This window comes from Oryctolagus cuniculus, chromosome 4 (genome assembly GCF_964237555.1).
Source record: "Oryctolagus cuniculus chromosome 4, mOryCun1.1, whole genome shotgun sequence".
In the NCBI taxonomy this organism is placed as follows: Eukaryota; Metazoa; Chordata; class Mammalia; order Lagomorpha; family Leporidae; genus Oryctolagus; species Oryctolagus cuniculus.
In genome coordinates, this window is record NC_091435.1 from 73830140 (window position 1) to 73850514 (window position 20375).

Genomic DNA, 20375 nt, shown 5'->3' on the forward strand with positions numbered 1-20375 from the left:
CATGCTTTTTTTTTTTTTTTCTTTTAGACTTATTTTTTATTTTCTTGAAAGCCAGGGTTACAGAGAGAGGAGGAGAGACAGAGAACAAGCGAGATCTCTTCCAGCCAATGGTTTATCCCTAAATGTCCACAATGGCCAGGCCTGGGCCAGGCAGAAGCTAGGATCCCGAAGCTTCTTCCAGGTCTCCCACATGGGCTCAGGAGCCCAAGCTCTGGGGTCTTTTCACTGCTTTCCCAGGCACATTAGCAGGGAGCTGTACTGGAAGTGGAGCAGCCAGGACTTCAACTGGCACCCATATGAGATGCCAATGTCACAGACAGAAGCTTAACCTACCCTGGCTCAACACTGGCCCTTTCACATACTGTCTTAATGTGCTCACGTCAGACCAAGTTCTGAAAGCATTCAAAATGAATTGAAATCTCCATGAGTGTATCACAGTCCCAAGGGCCACCTCTAGTAACTGGTATGACACTGGTGCAGATATTTCCCTGATCCTGAGTACACAGAGGAAGAGAAAAAAAAATTGCTCAAGAAAGGCTTGGCTGCTGCTTCTCATGCATCATTTGTTGTGTCCCTGGCCAGGCTATGCCAATCTTTCCTAGGTACAATACTCACCCTGAAATGTTTCTGACAGTCAGATTATAAAAGCTTATGTAGTCATGTTGTAGGTGCTATAAACTGAACAAAATCTCCCACAGCTCTACAGATATGACTGGCAGTGATGCTCCAAGATGAGCAATGAACTGCATGTATCAAACTTGTCTCCAGTCTTTTGATGGATTCTTTGTCTGCTTCCTTATGATTCTGAGACTGTACATCAGGAGGCAACACTCGGGCAGTAGCTAGTGCATAGCATGCATTTGAATTACACAGAGCACTTCTGTGGAGGGTTGCCGCTCTGATGGTTTGCTTTCCAGGATTCAGGTTGGTACCAAAATATCACAGACTCAACTTTGCAGTTTGGAATAAGAGCCATAAATATGGAAACTCCTATGTGATATGAAAAGGTATTTAACTAATGCTTTAATTTAATGTTCCTTAAAATTCATTTATGTTGTCAGCAGCAATGCTCTGCTTCTAAAGAGTATGGGGCAAATCCACAGCAACGGGAGAAGCAGAGATGAGTGAGAAACAATTTGTGCCAAAGGTGTGCACATGAGATATGTTTACAAACAATAAATCCGTACAGGATGGTATTAAAATGACGCAGCTTCAGTGTTACAAAGATTCAATGAAGGAGACAATGTGCTGACCAAATATCTTCTCACAGACATAGAGATACATACAGCCTGTTAGTTATTTTGGTTATTGTAGCTGATTTTGACTTGAAACATAAGAGCAACAATACTGCATATTATTTTCAATAATAAAATAGAAAAATTACTGCCACTCTGAAAACACAATCTTACTTTGGCCCTGCATTTGACATTTTCACTATTAGACCTTCTCAAATTGTGATTCCCGGCTATGTCATATGAGATTCACCTACACTTCCTACCTCTATCTGTTCTCTGTGGTATGGCTATTGATGAAGGCCAATAAAGGGCATGCAAGGGGGGAAACTGAAACCAAATGGCCTGGGTAATTATTACACTGAATAATTGGCTTCTGCTAAAATGAGAGATGATTGTATGAATAAACTGCTAGTTAGCCAAAAAATATGTAAGTCCATAATAAAAAATTATAAAATTCAAAATAAGCAATCTGTTGAGATGGAAATATGCCCTTACAGTCAAATGTCAAAAACAAATGTTATTATTCATCTAGCGACAACTGGTTAATTATAACTTACAGAAAGCCCAGAATAGCTCACTAACAGGAAAGCAGTGGCTCCATCAGTTTTCCTTACCACTGTCGAAAAATAACTAAAGTAACCATAAAAGTGTGAAGCTTCCATGCAAGGTCTTCCTGGCCCATCATCAAGTTGCACAACAAAATATATCTACTCATCCTATATGACATAACCTCAACCATTTCATATTTATTGTGGTTGGGGAAAGTAGAGATAGGATAAATAAATCTATAGAAAAAAACCCAAGCCTTACATTAGCTAATGCTGTAATCCTGTTAGAATTTCCACCTCAGTCTCTGGACATGTCAGTTTTTTATATATTATAAAAAGTCAGTCAAAGAAATATACAATGATTTCCTTATTGTTTCTCTTGAATACCCATCAAAGGAAAAGCTAATATTCAAGGAAATGGATAAGAGGAATGGTAAGAAAGGTAGGATAGAATTTAGAGATGGCCACTGAGCTAGAGCAATATCAGACTGTTAAATCAGAATGCCTTTTGGAAGACTCTATGTGCTATCTTAAATCAAGTGAAGACTGAAGAATTATAGGACTAGAAGATAAAAAAGAATTAGCCTATCATGTTTACAGCCTACGCAATATGTTAGAAGAGCATAGATGTGTTACCTTAGTATTTCTTACAAGGTATCTTTAAAAGGTAGGTATCAAATAGATCAATGGAACAGAAAAGAGAGTCCAGAAATTAATCTACATACTTACAGTGGGCTGATTTTTGACCAAAGTGCTCAGACCATACAGTAGGGTAAGAGTAGTCTCTTCAACAATTGGTGTTGGCAAAACTGGATTTATATATGTAAAAGAATGAAATTACATTTGTATACATTTTGTATACAAAAATCAACTCAAGATGGATCAAAAACCTGTTGTAAGGCCTGAGACTATGAAGTTGCTGGAAGAAAATGTAAGGGAAACACTTTAAGATGTTGTTGTAGGAGACAGCTTCTTGGACAAGACCCCCCAAACACAGGCAACAAAAGCAAAACTAAACAAATGTGACTATTTCAAACTCAGAAAGCTGTTGCACAGCAACAGAGAGAAGAGGCATCCAACAGAATGGGAAAAAATATTTCCAGACCACCTGTCTGACAAATTATTAGTATCCCAAATGTATCAGCAACTTAAAAAACTCAAAAAACAAAAAACAACCAACCCAGTTGAGAAATAGGCAAAGGACTTCTCAAAAGAAGACATACAAATAGTCAAAAAAATTTCAAAAAGATGCTCAGCATCATTAGCCATCAGGGAAATGAAAATCAAAACCACAATGACTTATCACCTAACCCCTGTCAGAAAGACGAAGCACCAAAACACTGAGAGTGGCACATGCTAAGGAGTATGTGGAAAAAGGGACACATTTATAAGCTGTTGTTGGGGATGCAAATTAGTACAGTCACTGTGGAAAACCGTGTGGAGATTTCTTAAAACGTTAGAACTAGCCATATGATCCAGCAGTCCCAGTAATGGGCATACACCCAAAAGACTTGAACACAATGTATCAGAGATACCTGTACCACTGTATTTATAGAAGCACTGTTCACAATAGCCAAAATTTGGAATCAACCAAGGTGTCCATCATCACATGAGTGGATAAAGAAAATGTGGTATCTATACACACAATGGAACATTATTCAGCTATGAAAAGAATGAAATTATACCATTTGCAGCAAAATGGATGTAACTGGAGGACATCATGTTGAGTGAAATATGGCGGGCCCAGAAAGACAAATACCACATGTTTTCCCTTATATGTGGAAGCTCAAACTAAATAAAAGAGAAAGAAATAAAGAAATGTTTCTGTGTATCAGTATTGCTACAAATACAATTTTATAAAACCTTATTTTATGCATTTATGAAACCAATGGTTAAGAATGTTATACTACTGTAGTTTTATGATCTGTGGTTACTTAAAAATGGTTATCTTTCTATTTAATTTTTATAGCCACTGTGTATATTCCTATTAAACTAGGGTCTTTTTGCTTTTTACTTGTTAAACTTGTTATTTGGTGAAGTATTAAGCCTTTTTACTGTAATTGTAAATCTAAAATATGTTATCTCAAAAGCCAAAAAAAATAAAAACAGAAAGGGAAAAGGAAGGAGGGTGGAAGGGGAAGAGAGGGTGGGACAGAGGGAAGGAGGAAGGAAATATCATTATGTTCTGAGACTTGTACCTAGAAAGCACAATTGAATCTGTCGAAAACTATTAAAAATAAAAAACAAGCAAATAAAAGGTAGGTATCACATACCATTCAACATGTAAGAAAATTGAGTTTTAGAAAGTTTAGATATCTACATTTTCACAACTAATGAAGGATAAAGCTGGAATGAAAGTGGACAAGATTCTACCCTATTGTGCTTTCAAGAATACACTGTTTCCATTTTAAAATTTTTTCCTATATTAGAAGCAGTGGGAAACTATCTGTACAGCTTGAAGGATAACAAAATGTAAACTATTAGGAATGCACACACATGCACAAACAGGCAATTGAATACAAGCTGCATATGAAAACACAAAAGAGTGATGACCAATGAGATATGTCAAACTTGCTTTAGAAAATCCCTGTTAAGGGGGATGTTTTCATTGCATTTTGGACTAGTATTATTTTGATTGGCAATTTTATATCAGTACTTGGAGATATTTGGCAATTCAATATGCTTCACCTTATGCAGCCAACAATGAGGCCCTGTCTTTTAATTAAGATGAGGGATGGTAACTCATACTGCACAAATTCAAATCCTAGCATGACCACTTCCCAGCTCAGTGACCTTGGAAAAGTTACTGAAAATCTCTACGCCTCTGTTTCACCAACTGTAATTTAACTATTATATTAACACACTTACCATAAATTGTAAACTGCTTAAAAGAGTGCCTGGTACCCAGTGAGTGCTACACAATGTCTATTGTTATATTGCTAACACAAATAGAGCAACAGCCCAGAGCCTGGCACGAAGAAGTGGTCTGGCAATTTCTAGCTCCCTTTCCTCATATAGAAGCATACACTGCTTTCATTCAGAAAAAAAAGTCAGCTGAATTAAACTCATTGACTGTTCAAGCTGCTTTTATTTCCCCCACTAAACTAATTCTCTTATATTCCTAAAAGATATTTTTAGACTTGGGAGAAATACAAACCAGTGTTACATACAGTCTAATTATTGTCATTCATATCATACATGCATCCTGGAATTCTGATGGATTCATTTTATGCTAAGAATAAGGAAACATCTGTATACAAACTTCTGCTTAAGTTTTACTGTGGATTAGAGTAATGTATACTTGTTTTTAAAAAAAGGAAACCATAGACTCAGACTCTCAGACTCTGAATTGTTAAAGATCTTAAATTCTAATTATTATTTTTTTTTTGTCATTTTGCTGTGGTGTGAACAGGCAGGCAGCTAGGTAAGCTAGCTAGCATTGAGTGAGCTGGAAGTCTTGCAGCCTGCATGCTATCTACTCATCTGTCAGTCAAAGACCTCCACCTTCCCAACATGCTGGTGTCTCATCTGGGATCAACAAGGATAGTCACCATGAGGATACATGGATATTAAACTCCATGAAGTTTATACAGGTGCCATGAGCTTCCCGGATGGCCTCACTCATGTTAAATCTTTACCCCCTATATCATAAAGAGACTAAAAATGGGGGAGAGCCCTGTTTTTGCCAGGGATCATGTTTGGGAGTGCTACTCATGTTATTGTCTATCTCCCCACCTCTCTCTTTGGGCAATCCTGAGGCCCACCCATAATGGGTATTTCTCTGTGTGGGGTGGTCCATGTTCACACAGGAATATATATTCACTTTCTCACCAATCAAATAAACCTTGTTCTCACATTGTCTACCTTTATGTCTGTCTCAGCTGAGAATCCTTATCTCTGTGAGAGACAAGAACCTGGAACAGAGATTAGAACACCCATACCTGCAACACCTTGCTGCTTAATACTTACACAATAGAACAAAAACACTATCTATGCTCTTTTTGGATATTTGCATTATAAGCATTTTCAAAATGATGAAAGTTGCTTAAAAACACTTCTGTATCTTGAGATGAAAATTTTATTCCTTCTATTTACTGAACCTAGAATTGCCCTCTAGAGAGACAGCAAACATGTTTGTTTTTGTTGTTTGTGGTAGATGTGTTCTGCGTTTATAAAGATCCTCTTTACTGGGACTAAAATGCTCAATCCTCTGCTCTCATCCTGGGGACAGAATTTTGTCTCTTTCCAAATTCATGCTTTTAAGGAACAGCCTTTGCCCAATAACAGGTATGTGCAGGGGTGGAAAGTCCTAGCCAGTAACCCCAAGTGCAGCCAGCTGAAGCCACGGCACTGAATAATGGTTAAGCTTCTTCCTCCGCTCAGGCAGGTTGCCTTCTGTCCGTCAGAGGAACTGAACTCACCAGCACAGCCAGAAAACTTTGGTTTTTTTCCCCAGAGTATGTTTTTCCAGGGAACCTGCCTACAGTCATGTATTCACTCCCTTTTAAGTTGCATATTTCCAATACATAGTATGTGACTTACTGCTTTAAGTCACTTTTCTCTTCATTCATCCATCCATCCATTTACTTCCTGCCATTTAGTCATTTTTCATTCAGTGAAGATTTTGAGTAAGTCTATTAGGTACATACAAAATAACATGCTGAATTATACAGGGTCAGTGATTGTGTAGCCACAGTCCTTTCCCAGCCCTGTCCTGGCATAGGATAGCTTACTCTTGAGCAGGTAGGACTGGACAAGAAGCCAGCGCATCAACAGTAACACTAGAGAGAATACAGTGGGCGGAGGGTAGGTGGGATAGATATTACATTAAAAAATGAATAATACAAAACTCCCTGTTAATACTGAATGCCACTCTAGGGGTATTTGTGTCTGAGTGAGTGATCACTCCTTAAAGACATCATCCCCTACTATTTTTCCACCATGTGATATTATTGGTAGTTTATTTTTCTTCCACCCATGCCATTATTTTTCTTCGCACTTAGAATTTCTTATGGATTATGTCTTTTCTGTATGCAACCTTAGACTCCTATCCAGCTTCCTATCCCCTTAGGAATTTCAAGTGTTGCAAATTTGATTTTATGCCTGAAGGATCTTGTCACCTTTCTTTGCCTTAAGCTTCCTATTAATCCCTTTTCTCCCTTTGGTTTTTCTCTAGCATGTTAAGTTTACAGAGAAATGCCTCTAATGAAAACGCCAGGAGGGAGTGGGTGGTAGTAAGTCAAGGCTTAAATCTCTGCTCAAATTTCTCAGAAATTTTGTAGTAAGATACTGCTGTCTTATTTATAGAAATGTTTAAGATATTTTTAAAAAAGAATTCAACAATTAAGTTATGTCTATCCAAATAATAATTGCATCCCTAATTTGGGCAATTATCAGAAAGAGTATTTTCAAGTTATAATTTTGAAAAAGGGCAGGCATTGCAGTACAGTGGGTTAAGCCACAGGTTGGGACCCATGTATCCCATATTGGAGTGCTTAGTTCAAATCTCGGCTATTCACTTCCAATCCACTTTTCTTACAATGTACTTTAAGAGGCAGTGGATGATGTTCCAAGTACTTGGGTTCTTCCCACCCATATGAGAAACCCAGATGGAGTCCCTGGCTCTTGACTTCAGCCTGCCCTTCCCTGGCTATTGTGAACACTTGGGGAGAGAACCAATGGGTACAAGATCGCTCTCTCTGTCTCTTCCTCCCTCCCTCTGTCATTCTGTTTTTCAAATAAATAAACAAACCTTAAAAAATTTAAAAGTTAGCTTTTAATAGCAAAAACATTTGTAAAGCATATGCTTTAGAACTAATTGAATGCAATGTTATTTAAAGAGTTTCCCATTCCAGGTACTGCAAAAAAAAAAAAAAAAAAAAAAAGTCTTGGTTTCAATTTGATAACTGCAACCCTTTTATTTTCATAAAAATCCCTTATATTCTAATCCTTATCAAAAATTTTCAATTTTCCTAAAATTAAATAATATGGCTAATATAGAAATTGCTATATCTTTTGAGCAGTAAATTTTCAAAGAGTTATAAGAACAAATTTAAAAAAATACATGGTAAAACAAAATCACTGTTATTTTAAGGAATAATTAGCAGTATTGCAATTAAAATGTAATTCACTTAAACTTTTGGGGCCCAAAGTATTGGATTTAAGTAATAATTCTCAATCACCAAGAGCCATATGTTTCCATTGAGCTCAAGAAACAAGTTACTGCTGTCAATAGCAAAAGCATCTAAAAAAGAAAAGCATCCAGAGAATATACACTCAAATAATTTTATAAATCCCAAAGAACTTGGGGCTGGTACTGAACTGTTCACACAAAAACATATGCTTAGATCTTTTGTTTTGAAGTGATGCGTTTCACTTCTTTTGCTACATTTCCTTGGTAAATGAAAATTTAAAAGTTCCTAACATGTGCCTGAGAGGCAGTCATCTTTGTTCTGGTCAATGATGAATTACAAGTGCCTAGAACAGCTACCAAGTAGGCACTTAATAAATATGTACAAAAAAAGAATGAAAGAATTCCCACTTGACATTTATTGATACATTCTATACCACTTCAAATACACTACTTAAACTCAAAGCTCAAATCCATTCTACTTTCTCCTACTAATTCTTCCACAAATCTTTTAAACAATATTCTCCTGATATTCTCCATGGTGATGCTCTGATATTCTGATATTCACCATGCTTTCTGATTACTTGTCCAACTGGGTGTCTAGAAACAATCTGGGGCAGATGACATGATTTTACATTACATTTATTTCAAATGAGACAATATTCCAACATCTAATTATTGAATTATCATCTTGATTACTGAAGTGGCTGCTGTGAGAATCGTTTCATATTTTATTTGACCAAACGCAAATTAAAGAATCATTAAATCACAAAATAATGAGATATGCTTAAGGGATGAAGAGAGGAAGAAGAGGAAAATTATAATAAAATACATATTTTAAAAATAAATTATTCAATAACTAAAGTTTGGGTTACCACATACATAATGGAGTTAACTGGGTAACTGTAAATGTTTCAAACCCTCAAAAAATTCCTACTTAAATTACTGGTTTATAAGAATAGAGAATCTTTTTATTTCTCTGAGAATATTGCTAATATGCCAATCAAATCACTGTAAAATTTTTTACTTATTTCATGGAAAATATTTTTCCCCTTTTGAATTTGCATTTCACTTCACATTTGCACTATATTCTGCTTTTTAAAAACAGATTTCCTTATTTATCTGAAAGGCAAAGAGAGAGAGAGAGAATGAGAAAGAGAGAATCCATCCAGATGGATCACTACCCAAATGTCTGCAATGGTTGCATTGGGCAAGTCCAAAACCAGAAGCCTGGAACTCCTGGACTTCCACATGGGTGGCAGGGATTTAGGCACTTGAGTCATCATCTGCTGCCTTCCCACATGCATGAGCAGAGAGCTGGGTTGGAAGCAGAGCAGCAGGGACTCAAACTGAAGCTCATATGGGATGTCACCTTTGCAGGTGGCAGCTTAATCCATTGTATCATAATGCTGGCCACATGCACTATTGTCTTTTTTTCCTATGTTTCAGTATCAGATTGTGTCAATGGGTCATGAATCTGTAAATATTCCTTAAATTTTTAATAAATAACCAAAGATCATGTGCATCAGATTATATTAAATGCAGACCGGTTACAAAAGGGAAATTATTTTTGGCTGACATCATCAAATTATAGCATTAAAATAAAGATCATGTCATTAACACTTAGTATGCATCTCCTGCTTCATACTGTAGCTTAATATGTGTACTGTGGTAGTATTAAGCTATTCATAGACCCAAGTAACAAATAGCTCTTCACTCTACGTGACTGAACAAGCAGTTTGCTCTGCATGGAATATCCTTCCTATCACATCCCCCCAGTTTGGCTGTAATTTCTACTCATCCTTCAGATCCCAAGTTAGAAGTAACTCCCTGATTTTCAGCCTTAGTTTTCCCCTTTGAGGTCTTCCAATAAGTTCCCACACCAACTTATGCATAGCCCTACAGTAAAATCTAGATGACTTGTGATAACCTTTGCGTTTGATTCTCTTTTCCTTAAAGTGTGAGCTCCACGAAAGAAGGAACTGTCTTGTTCAGCATTGATATATTTTAATATATAACACAGTGGCAACAAGTAGAGAAGTCCTTGATAAATATCTGTTAAATATTTACAATATTTTTAGTTTTATTTATTAAATGTATGCAAACTTCCTTAGTTTTGCTACAATCTTATCATTTCATGTTAATCTCCAACAAACTGACCCATGACAGCAAAATGTGATCATATCTGGCAGCTAATAGTTGCCTTAGTTGCCCATTCTTAATTATCTCATCAGCAGTGTCATTGCCACATTCCTGTTCAGCTTACATCTGACATCTTAGGAAACTTCTCCAGTGCATAAAATGACTTCTCAAAGATATTCTTTGAGGTATTGTTTACTATAGGGAATTGTTTGGATAGTAAAGTATATCAAAATAATTAAACAATTAGGAAGGACAAAGTAGATACAAGCCTGGTAAAATTCATATCTTACTACTGAGGGGGAAAAATCACTTAGCTAAAAGTTACTTTCTTACAACACCACCTATTTTAAGAAAATCACAGTGTATTTTCTAAGTTGGCAACAGAGGTGTACTTAGGATACTGGTATATGAACTGATAGAAAATAGTCTGAGAGGGCATAAATTAAACTAATGTTAATAGCTACATCTGGAACATGAGAGATGGGGAAGCTTCACAGTACCTGATTTCAAGATGTATTACAGGGCAGTTATAATCAAAATAGCCTGGTACTGGCAAAAAAAAAAAAAAATACACATCTAGACCAATGGAACAGAATAGAAACTCTATAAATCAATTCACACATCTACAACTAACTTGTTTTTGACAAAGGAGAAAATCAATCCCCAGAGCAAGGGCAGTCTCTAACAAATGGTGCTGGAAAACTGGATCTCTGGGTGCAGAATTATGAAACAAGACCTTCGACAAAAATCCACTCAAAATACATCAAGGACCTAAATCTATGACCCACTACCATCAAATACAAGACAGCATTGGGGAAACTCTGCAAGACATGGGCCTAGGCAAAGACTCCTTGGAAAAGACACCAGAAACACAGGTCATCTAGGTCAAAATTAACAAATGGGATTACATCAAGCTGAGAGGCTTCTGCACTGCAAAAGAAACATTCAGCAAAGTGAAGAGGCAAATGGGAGAAAATATCTGCAAACTATGAAACCGATAAAGGATTAATATCCAGAATCTATACAGGGCTCAACAAATTCAACAAGAACAAAACAAACAACCCAGTTAAGAAATGAACTTGCAAAGACAATTTTCCATACGAAATTCAAATGGCCAACATACACATGAGAAAATACTCAGGATCACTAACCATCAGGGAAATGCAAATCAAAAACCCAATGAGGTTTTACCTCACTCCAGTTAGAACGGCATTCATACAGAAATCAACAACCAATAATTGCTGGTGAGGATGTAGGAAGAAAGATACCCTAATCCACTGTTGGTGGGAATGTGAACAGGTGCAGCCATTATGAAAGACTGTATGCAGATACCTCAGAAATATGAAAACAGATCTATCATATGATCCAGCCATCCCACTCCTGGGAATTTACAAACACAAAATGAAATCAGCATATGAAAGAGTTATCTGTACCCCCATGTTCAGTGCAGCTCAATTAACAATAGCTAAGATAGGGAATCAACCCAGATATCCACCAACAGATGACTGGATGAAGAAATTATAGTGTATACACACTATGGAATACTACTTAGCAGTATTAAAAAATGAATGCTGTCTTTTGCAACAAAATGCATGCAACTGGAAGCCACTTATACTTAGTGAAATAAGCCAATCCCAAAAAAACAAATACCATGTTTTCCTGATTGGTGGTAACTAATAGAGTATCTAAAAGATACTCTACAAGTGAAACTGACATTTTGAGATTTGATCACTGTTTACAACACTTGTCTCAATTGTTGAGGAATAGTGATTTTTTTCTTCACACTATTTGTTGAACTCTTTACTTAGTGTAGGCTTAATCTTTTGAGTATAAAGTTAATTGAAAATAGATCTTTGTAAAGATTAACAGTGGGAATAGGAGAGGGATGTGGAAGAAGTATAAGAGTATGGGTGGCAGGGAGGGTAGTGAGGGAAGTATCATTATGTTCCTAAATCTGTATATATGAAACACAAGAAAATGGAGAAATAAATATACCTTAAATAAATTTTAAAAATAAAAGAATAAGGCATTGGGGCTAGCATTGTGGTACAGTAGGTTAAGCCACCATGTGTGATGCCAGCATCCCATATCAGAGCAAGCACTGGCTGCACTGCTTTCAATTCAGCTTCCTGATCAAATACCTGTGAAAGAAACAGATGATGGCCAAGTACTCTGCCACCCATCTCAGAGACCCACATGGATTTCTGGGCTGCAGAATTCTTCCTGTCACTCCCAGCTGGCCCTTGCAGTCATTGGGTAGTGAGCCAGAAGATAGACAATCTTTCTTTCTCTCTAACACCTCTCCTTCCCCTGCCTCTCAAATATATAAAATAATTTTTAGAAAAAGAATAGCTGGAAGACTAAGCCTAGGAGACAAACTGGTTTTCACGATGTTTTACTTTTTATTTGCAATGCTTTAGTTGTTAATACTAGTACTAAACATGTTGAACCTAGGACCAGGCATTTGGCCTAGTAGTCATGGTGCTGGTTAAGATGTCTGCATCTGGGTCCTGCTCCATGGCGCAGCAGGTTAATCCTCTGCTTGTGGTGCCAGCATCTCATATGGGCACCGGTTCTAGTCCCGGCTGCTCCTCTTCCAACCCAGCTCTCTGCTGTGGCCTGGGAAAGCAGTAGAGGATGGCCCAAGTCCTTGGTCCCCTGCACCCACATGGGAGATGGGGAAGAAGCACCTGGCTACTGGCTTCAGATCGGTGCAGCTCTGGCCATTGTGGCGACTTGGGGAGTGAACCAAGAGAAGGAAGACCTCTCTGTCTCTGCCTCTCACTGATTGTAACTCTACCTCTAAATAAATAAATAAAAATATTTAAAAAAAAAAAAAGATGTCTGCATCCTACATCAGAGTGCCTGTGTTCAACTCCCAGATCCCACTCCTGACTCTAGCCTCCTGCTAATGCAGATCCTGGTAGGCACCAATGATGATGTGAGTTACCACTAGGTGCCTGGAATTCCTGCCACCCACGTGGGATGCCTGGATTGAGTTCCTAGGCTCTGTTTTCAAATCCTAGGCCTTTGCAGCCATTCTGGTAGTGAATCAGCAGCAGGTAAGAACAATCGCTACCTGTCACTCTCCATTTCTTTCTCTCAAATAAATAAAGAAAACTTTTTAAAAATGTTGAATCGATATATTTGTAAGATATTAATTTATAACCTATGGGTAATTGGGTGAAATTTAATTACACATATATGATTATACGGAAGGTAGAATAGAGAAACTAAAATTGGTCAGTAATAAACATCCCTAAATCAAAATATTTTTCTTTCATAATAAATAAGGAGAAAGTATGAGCTATCTTCCATTAGGTTGAGATTGAGGGCACCATAAGGTGAAATATGACTCTACATTTCATAAATGTGAAAAGAGCCATCAATTTAGAACTTGTTGCTGGGGGCCACATCTTGACTATGTGATGTGGATGAGCAACAAAGTTGAGGGTATCATTATGTAAATCCTTAATGTGAAGGTGGGAGCCAGGGTCCTTCTTAAACCTACACATCATGGTGCTCTTGGAGAATACACAGAACATTATGTTGAGGAAAGTGCTGTCATGTGCTGCCTCATGATAAATTATAGTGCAGATAAAAGGTAATATGCAGCACATTTGTTTGTTTAATTGTGTGTTTTAAAGCCTCCTCTCAGCAGACTGATTTGAATAAGGGCATAGAACATGTTTTAGTCAATGTTGTATCTAGCACTTTCCATGGTACATAACACATTTTAGACACTCAATAAATCGTTTTTATTGAATGAATGGCAAAAGGAAATCATGGGAGAAAATCTTGAAAATTATTAATTCTGTTTGTTAGACTTCTTCCCTCCTGTGTAGGTAATATAGTGCCACCATTATTTTATTAGAGAAAATTCAGAGTTGGTCCAACTCCTAGAATGCATTGAAGACCTCTGGACATGATAAGCTTTAAGAATTATCCTGATCTTTGAATATATGTTCATAACAATTCTTACTGCCTTTGAAAACCCTCTGTGGTACATCTCTTCAGTTTTCCCCCCACATGGATGATACTGAAAAAGTATAGAATTTCTCTAAGCATTTAAAACCCTTTTAATCACCACACTGAGCTCTTCAGAGCAACTCTCATTCATTCCGATGAATTCCTGTTACTGAATCAACATATTGGTTCTTCTCATAAAGGAGACGCATACGTGAACCTAACATTTGAACACTTGAACCAAACTTTGGAGTTGAGTCCTGGATCTGCCAATATAAACTCTCTGAACTTGGTCAAGACATTTAATGTTTCTATGCCTTGGTTTCCATTTCTAAAATGAGTACAATAAAAATACTGACTTTTAACTCTGGATATAAGATTTAAGTCAGTTAATATATATAAAATGTATAAAATATAACCTGACCCATGGTAACTGCTTTGCAAATATTCCTTGAATGAAAAATATACCCAAAACTAACCATTTACCAGACTGAATGACTATTCAATCTCAAGAATGTTGGCTATGGTTAGAAAGAATCATCGAGAAAAAACATTCTCAGTTACAAACAGCACAGAAACTTTAGAAAAAAGAATCGAAGCTTATAAAAAAACAGTAACACAGAAAAATTAGTGACGTGTCCATAGAGGAACTTGAACCATGGGTTCCTAAGTTGAGTGATTAGGCATACACGTCTACAAAATAATTATAATTATCGATTTGGAAGATAAAGCACCTAATAGAGACCTGACACATAGCAAATACCCATTAAACTTTTGTTTAATATATTACAAATTAAAATAATTAAGTATTCAGTTAACTGGTTAATGAAATAGTTGTTTGACTATAAGCCAAGTCACCTGACATCCATAGGCTTCTGGTTCCTCAACTGTAAAATAAGGAAACTTACCTAGATCAGCATTTCCTTAATTGTGTTCAACTGAAACCTGATTTCCTAAAGTTGTTAATCAGAGCCGTTGAAAAGAAATTCATGGTTGAATAACTTGTGGAAAACCCATAGGCTATATTATTCTTTTGCATTTACAAACACATTGGTAGAGTAGACATTTTAAGTTGTTTTAACACAAGGAAATTTTATTACAGTACTTCCCAAACTTAATTGACCATGGACTCCTTTCCTTCAGTTTCTACCCTATTGATATCTCAGGGAATTAGTGCTAACCTAAACAAAAATGAAAACACTGCTATACAATGTTTGGTTAGCAGATCAGTACTGGTCTGAAAATTGTTTACCAGTCTATGCCAAAATAAGTACAAAAATTCTCAGTAGAGATTTAAAGACTGTCACAGCAATTTGACAGAATAATTTTAGTTTGTTGAATACAATAATAAAAATTAGGGATTGAAGTTCATGTTTTCCCCTCATTGCTTTTCTTCTTCTAACTTTTTAAATTTTAAGGTGAACAAATTTCATGTATTTTATATATACAGCTATAGATTTAGAAGCATAGTTATACTTCCCACCTACTCTCTCTTCTGCCCATGCTCCCACCCCTTCCTTCCTTTCTTATTATTTTAATTTTTACAATGATCTACTTTCAGTTTATCTTATAACATTAACTTTACACCAAGAATCCAACAAATAAAGAAAAAAAAAAAACACTGTTCTTCAATAGTAGAGACAAGAGTTGTACACAATCATTCAATCTCAAAATGTCAATTTCACTCTTAGAATTTATTTTTGTTAATTTTACTTAGTTCGTTATGTATTAGAAATTTAAAAAAAAAAAGAAAATCAGGAAGTGGGGTATTAGCCATGATGGTTGAGAACACTGATGTTATGTGCAGATAAGTCACATATGCATCTTTCCACTGATTCCAAGAGGGAGTCCATAAAGGATGAAGATTCCTGGCTGCTGCTGAAGACTTACCCATGACTCTTTAGAATCTAAAGGAATCTATATCTCTATAGCAACCTAACACTTTGAAAAGTTTTGCCTTACACTCTGAGTAACCTGTTTGGGAAAGCTATACTCTATTTTATTTTTGGTCCATCAGTGATGAATCAAATAGACAGTAAATATGTGTTTGTAGAATATGTGAATGAAAAAGACTCAGGTAACAGGTCTATCATCAGTATAGGACTTCTGAGTCCTGTATTCATGGATAAACTCAAATTAATTCAAACTAGAGAAAAATCGCTAGCTTAAAAAAATCTAATTCTACTTATTTATTGTGAAGAAGAGATATACTTTCCCACATATTTCTATCTTATAGCTTACTTCATGTTTTAGCCATTTTGAAGTTGGCTGGGTTTTTTATTTGTAGAAATCTCAACCAGTGTTCCTCAAATCCAAGTGTAGCACCATTACAGAAGAAGTAAAAATTAAACATAAAAGAGCTTATAGAATAAGATGAAAAAGAAATATTTTTGTACAGATGTAAAATGTGTTTATGTTTTAAGCTAAGTGATATTACAAAATAAAAAAAATTTTAAATTAACGTTATGAAGTTAAAAATATTATGCCAAGTTAAGGTTTATTACTGAAGAAAGTAATTTTCTTAGTATAAATTTAATGTAGCCTAAGGGAGCAGTGCTTATAAAGCCTACAGTGGTGTACAGGCCTCACAGTCACCCACCCTCACTCACTGATGCACCCAAGTGCACCTACCTGTGCTGTAAGCGCTATTCATAGTAAGTGCTCCATCCATCTTGATCTATTATACTGAATTTTTACAGTCTTTTCTATGTTTAAACGGATAAGTGACATTTTGTTTCAGTTGCCTATAGCAATGAGTAAAGTAACATGCCATTCGTAGCCTATAAGAGCTACTGGCTGCATATACAGCCTAAGGGTGTGCTGGACTCTGTAACTTAGGTTTGTGTAAACGCTGTACACTCTAGGATGCTCACAGGACAAATAATCTCATGATGCACTTCTCAGAATATATCCCTGCCATTTAATGATGCCTGACTGTGCAGCAAGAAGTCTTAAAGGGAGAGAAGAGAGGATGGAAAAGAGAATATTTGCAGGTGGGGTGGGGGACAAGAGATTTGTGTCTCCCTTCTCCTTCCACATGCATGGAGGGCTAAGGGAGGACTTTCCATTCACATTCAAATTATGCCTGTGACTTTCTTCCATGTACCTACAGGTCACTGCTCCAATCTCCTTCCATCTGCCCAGATTCAGAGACAGCAGTTCATTAACAAGAGTGAATTCCAACTCATGCCTTTGTTCCTGGAACTAACATTAGGCCTGATGAGGCCTCAAAGTCTTAAAAAACTTAATAAACCCCATTTAACATGTTCAAAAGCATCTGTTTTGATTAAGAGTATCTTATATCACAATCAAATACAGTCATAGCTGAAGGGCAATTTGTACTCTCGGGCATCATTTCTTTGAATTCAAAAAATTATTCCTGTTTGTTCTAAATCACCTCCAAATTTACTTTGATTTGCAAATTCGCTGTACTTGGTGTAAACTAACACTGACAGTGAATTACCCACATTATATGACCCCTTCTGTCACTGAATGAATATAGATTTTCAAGCTCAGAGCACATTTGTCTCCCCTCCACATATTTTACTTCAGATCTTAATGAGTAACCTTGAGCTCTAATGACTTTTACTTTATGTGAAGCTTCCGTATTTTTCCTTGATGTTTTCCCTCACTACACACAGTGTACTTTAATAAATGAAAGAAGGGCTGCAGTGACACTGTTTTTGCCACAAGGGAGCGTCCTTCTATCCTGTTCACTTGCTACTGGTAACTCATTTTCCTAGGAGACTATGAGGCCAAGTGCTAGGCATGATAATTTGCTGCCAGTATCACTCAACCCTGCCATTTAGACAAATTACGTTACCAATGGAACCTACTCTCAGGGAAATTATCGTTCTGTTCCAATCGATTGCCTCATTCCTCACTATCACCAAACCGTATTCTTCTTCAATTGATTTTTATTTAGTATTCACTTGACAATCTTTAATTGAGAACTACCACATGCAAACATCATCCTGCATCCCATAAAATAGCTTAGGCTCATGGTCTAAACCCTCAAAGAACTCACAGCTGATTTGGGAAGAAAAAACAAGAAAAACAAAGATCACAAACAATGATATAGGCAGACATATTTGATGGATAACCACAGGTTTTCCAAAATAGAGTTACAGAGAAAGGGCAAGCAGCTAAGGTAGTCCACATTGTCCAATTACATTTCCACTATTTTAATGTATCACATTGAGGACTGAATCATAACACTAGAAACCTTGGAGGACATTGTGAAACCATATCCAAACCATAGCACTCGACTTCATGCTAGTTTGATGGTGGGTTTATACAAGAATAGAAGTATTCAAGGGCATTCATGTAGCAAATGTCAATCTTTCCCCAAAGCTGGACATACAATGTATGTGGAAGAGAGACAGGAGGTACAAGAAGGCAGGGCCTTCTTTGTCATCTTACAGAACGAAATTTTATCATAAGTATTTTTAGGCAAGAGAGTGACATAATCATATTTTATTTAGAAAGATTACTTTAGATGATTATGAACAGGATAAATTAGAGATGAGTAATGCTCATGACCAGTAGAAAAACAAGGTGTCTATTAACATGGTCCTGGTGAGAAACTAGAAAACACTGAACAGGGCAGAATCAGAAAGCAATGGAGATAAAAAGAATCCAGCAGTGATATTTTACTGACAGAAAAATTAGATGTTGGTTATGAATTATAAGTGACAGTGTTGGACATGAAGTAAATAATTCAATTTGGATAATCTGATTTAGTTTTTTGTTAATTTAAGGAGAATAAATTTCATGTATTTCATAGGTAGAGGTATACGAAGATAACTGTATTTCCCTTGAAGTGTTCAGTTGGCAATTGGATATAAAAAGCTGAAGTTCAGTACAGTAGTCTTGGCTAGAGAGAGAAATTTCAAATATATTAAGATTACAGTTGATATCAGAGAGAGAACAGGACAACTATTCCACCATTATCTGTCTGTAAGTGGAATCCAGTGAGAGCAGTCCTTAGAAGGAATGGATGACATTTCATGGTGGTAGAGAATGTGAAGATTGTGTGTGTAGGAGGACTAGTCTTTCACCACAGACTGGCTTTAACCAGCTTAATAAATTCAACAAAAATACAATGAGCGCTTGCATGGAGGCAGTAGAAATGAGTCACTCAGCTGTCTTTTCTAGAGGATCTGCCCTTTCAAAGAGAAGAATTGACTAAAATCCCTGGCTGCTGCCAATGTTTGTGCCAAGGCCACCTCGCCCTAGGCTGTCCTGGAGCAGAGCCTGAGCCCTGGGGGGCTCCTGAGTCTGACCCACTCCTACTGGATTTCTCTAACTGGTAACTCAGCCTGGCAGAGATTCTCCTCAGAACTGTGCTGCATTCTAGGTCCCTTTGTGCAAAATTCTTCCTTCCTTCCAGCATTGCAGTCTGAAGTGTCTCCCTTCTCTGTCTGCGTGTTTCCATTTATCCCTCATAAGCACTTCTCACCATGGAGCCCTTCCACTTCTGTCTTGGCATCTGTTTCTATGATGACCTGAACTAACACAGGGGATTGCACAGAGGACTATGGATTTAAAATAACAAGATAGACAGAATTCCTCTTCCCCATGATAAGGAATGTGTTGGTGTATGATTAAGTGTAAGTGCATAGTTCATACCTGACTGTTTTCATTCCTCATGCAAAAGGGATCACTTTCCTCCCCCCCCCCCCTTTTTTTAACTCATTGCTTTGGTATGGGCAGATCCTACGATCCTGAGGATCACTTTGCTTTTCTCTCTATTTAAACTCTTTCCCTTACATCTCAGCCAATATCAGAGTGCCATTTTCCTCAACTTTATGAACAATCCCATCATCTGTAATTTGTCTCTTGAAGCTGCCTCTTGGCACTGTGGCAGAAAGTGAGTTATCCTACACCCACGAAATCTAAAAGGATTCTGAGATAATTTAGTAAAGATTAGTTATCTCACACCTTTCTCCCTCAGTCAGGTTTTCATCCTGACTCTCTGCCCCTGGCTGAGAAAATCTGCATGCCACTTCCTGTCCTCCTTCCGGACTGCACAGGACTAGAATACCTCAACACTCACACGCCTCGCATCAACGTCCTACATACATTTAAAATGCATGAGTCACTGTGTTCATATCTTGGGTTCCGTTTCAGAAAATGCTGATCCCAGAAAACAGAAAAGTCTTGTTTCCTCTCCCTCCTTTATTTTCTATTATCCTCCATAGCCTAGACAGCAATTCTAGCTCACCCTTTGTGCAGCTGATTGCTTACAATGCTCCTCAGACACAAAGGCCTAACAGCTGGCAAGGGTTGCAGGATTGCTACTTGACCTGGTGCACACAGATGCTGGTTATTTGTCTAAAGTTCTTAAACTCC

The 20375-nt window shown here is 37.0% G+C and overlaps 2 long non-coding RNA genes across 3 annotated transcripts in view; both read right to left on the bottom strand.

Annotated features, from left to right (window-relative positions):
- LOC138849286 (uncharacterized) overlaps positions 1-20375 on the bottom strand; it is a 391413-nt gene that overhangs the window by 278265 nt on the left and 92773 nt on the right. The gene's annotated exons all lie outside the window — the stretch shown is intronic.
- Positions 1-20375, bottom strand: part of LOC127493979 (uncharacterized) — a 143535-nt gene that overhangs the window by 100995 nt on the left and 22165 nt on the right. For both annotated transcript variants that reach the window (XR_007924659.2, XR_011387895.1), the window contains exon 1: positions 1-20375. This exon is cut by the window's left edge and continues 18375 nt beyond it; it is cut by the window's right edge and continues 22165 nt beyond it. This is a non-coding gene — a long non-coding RNA (uncharacterized lncRNA).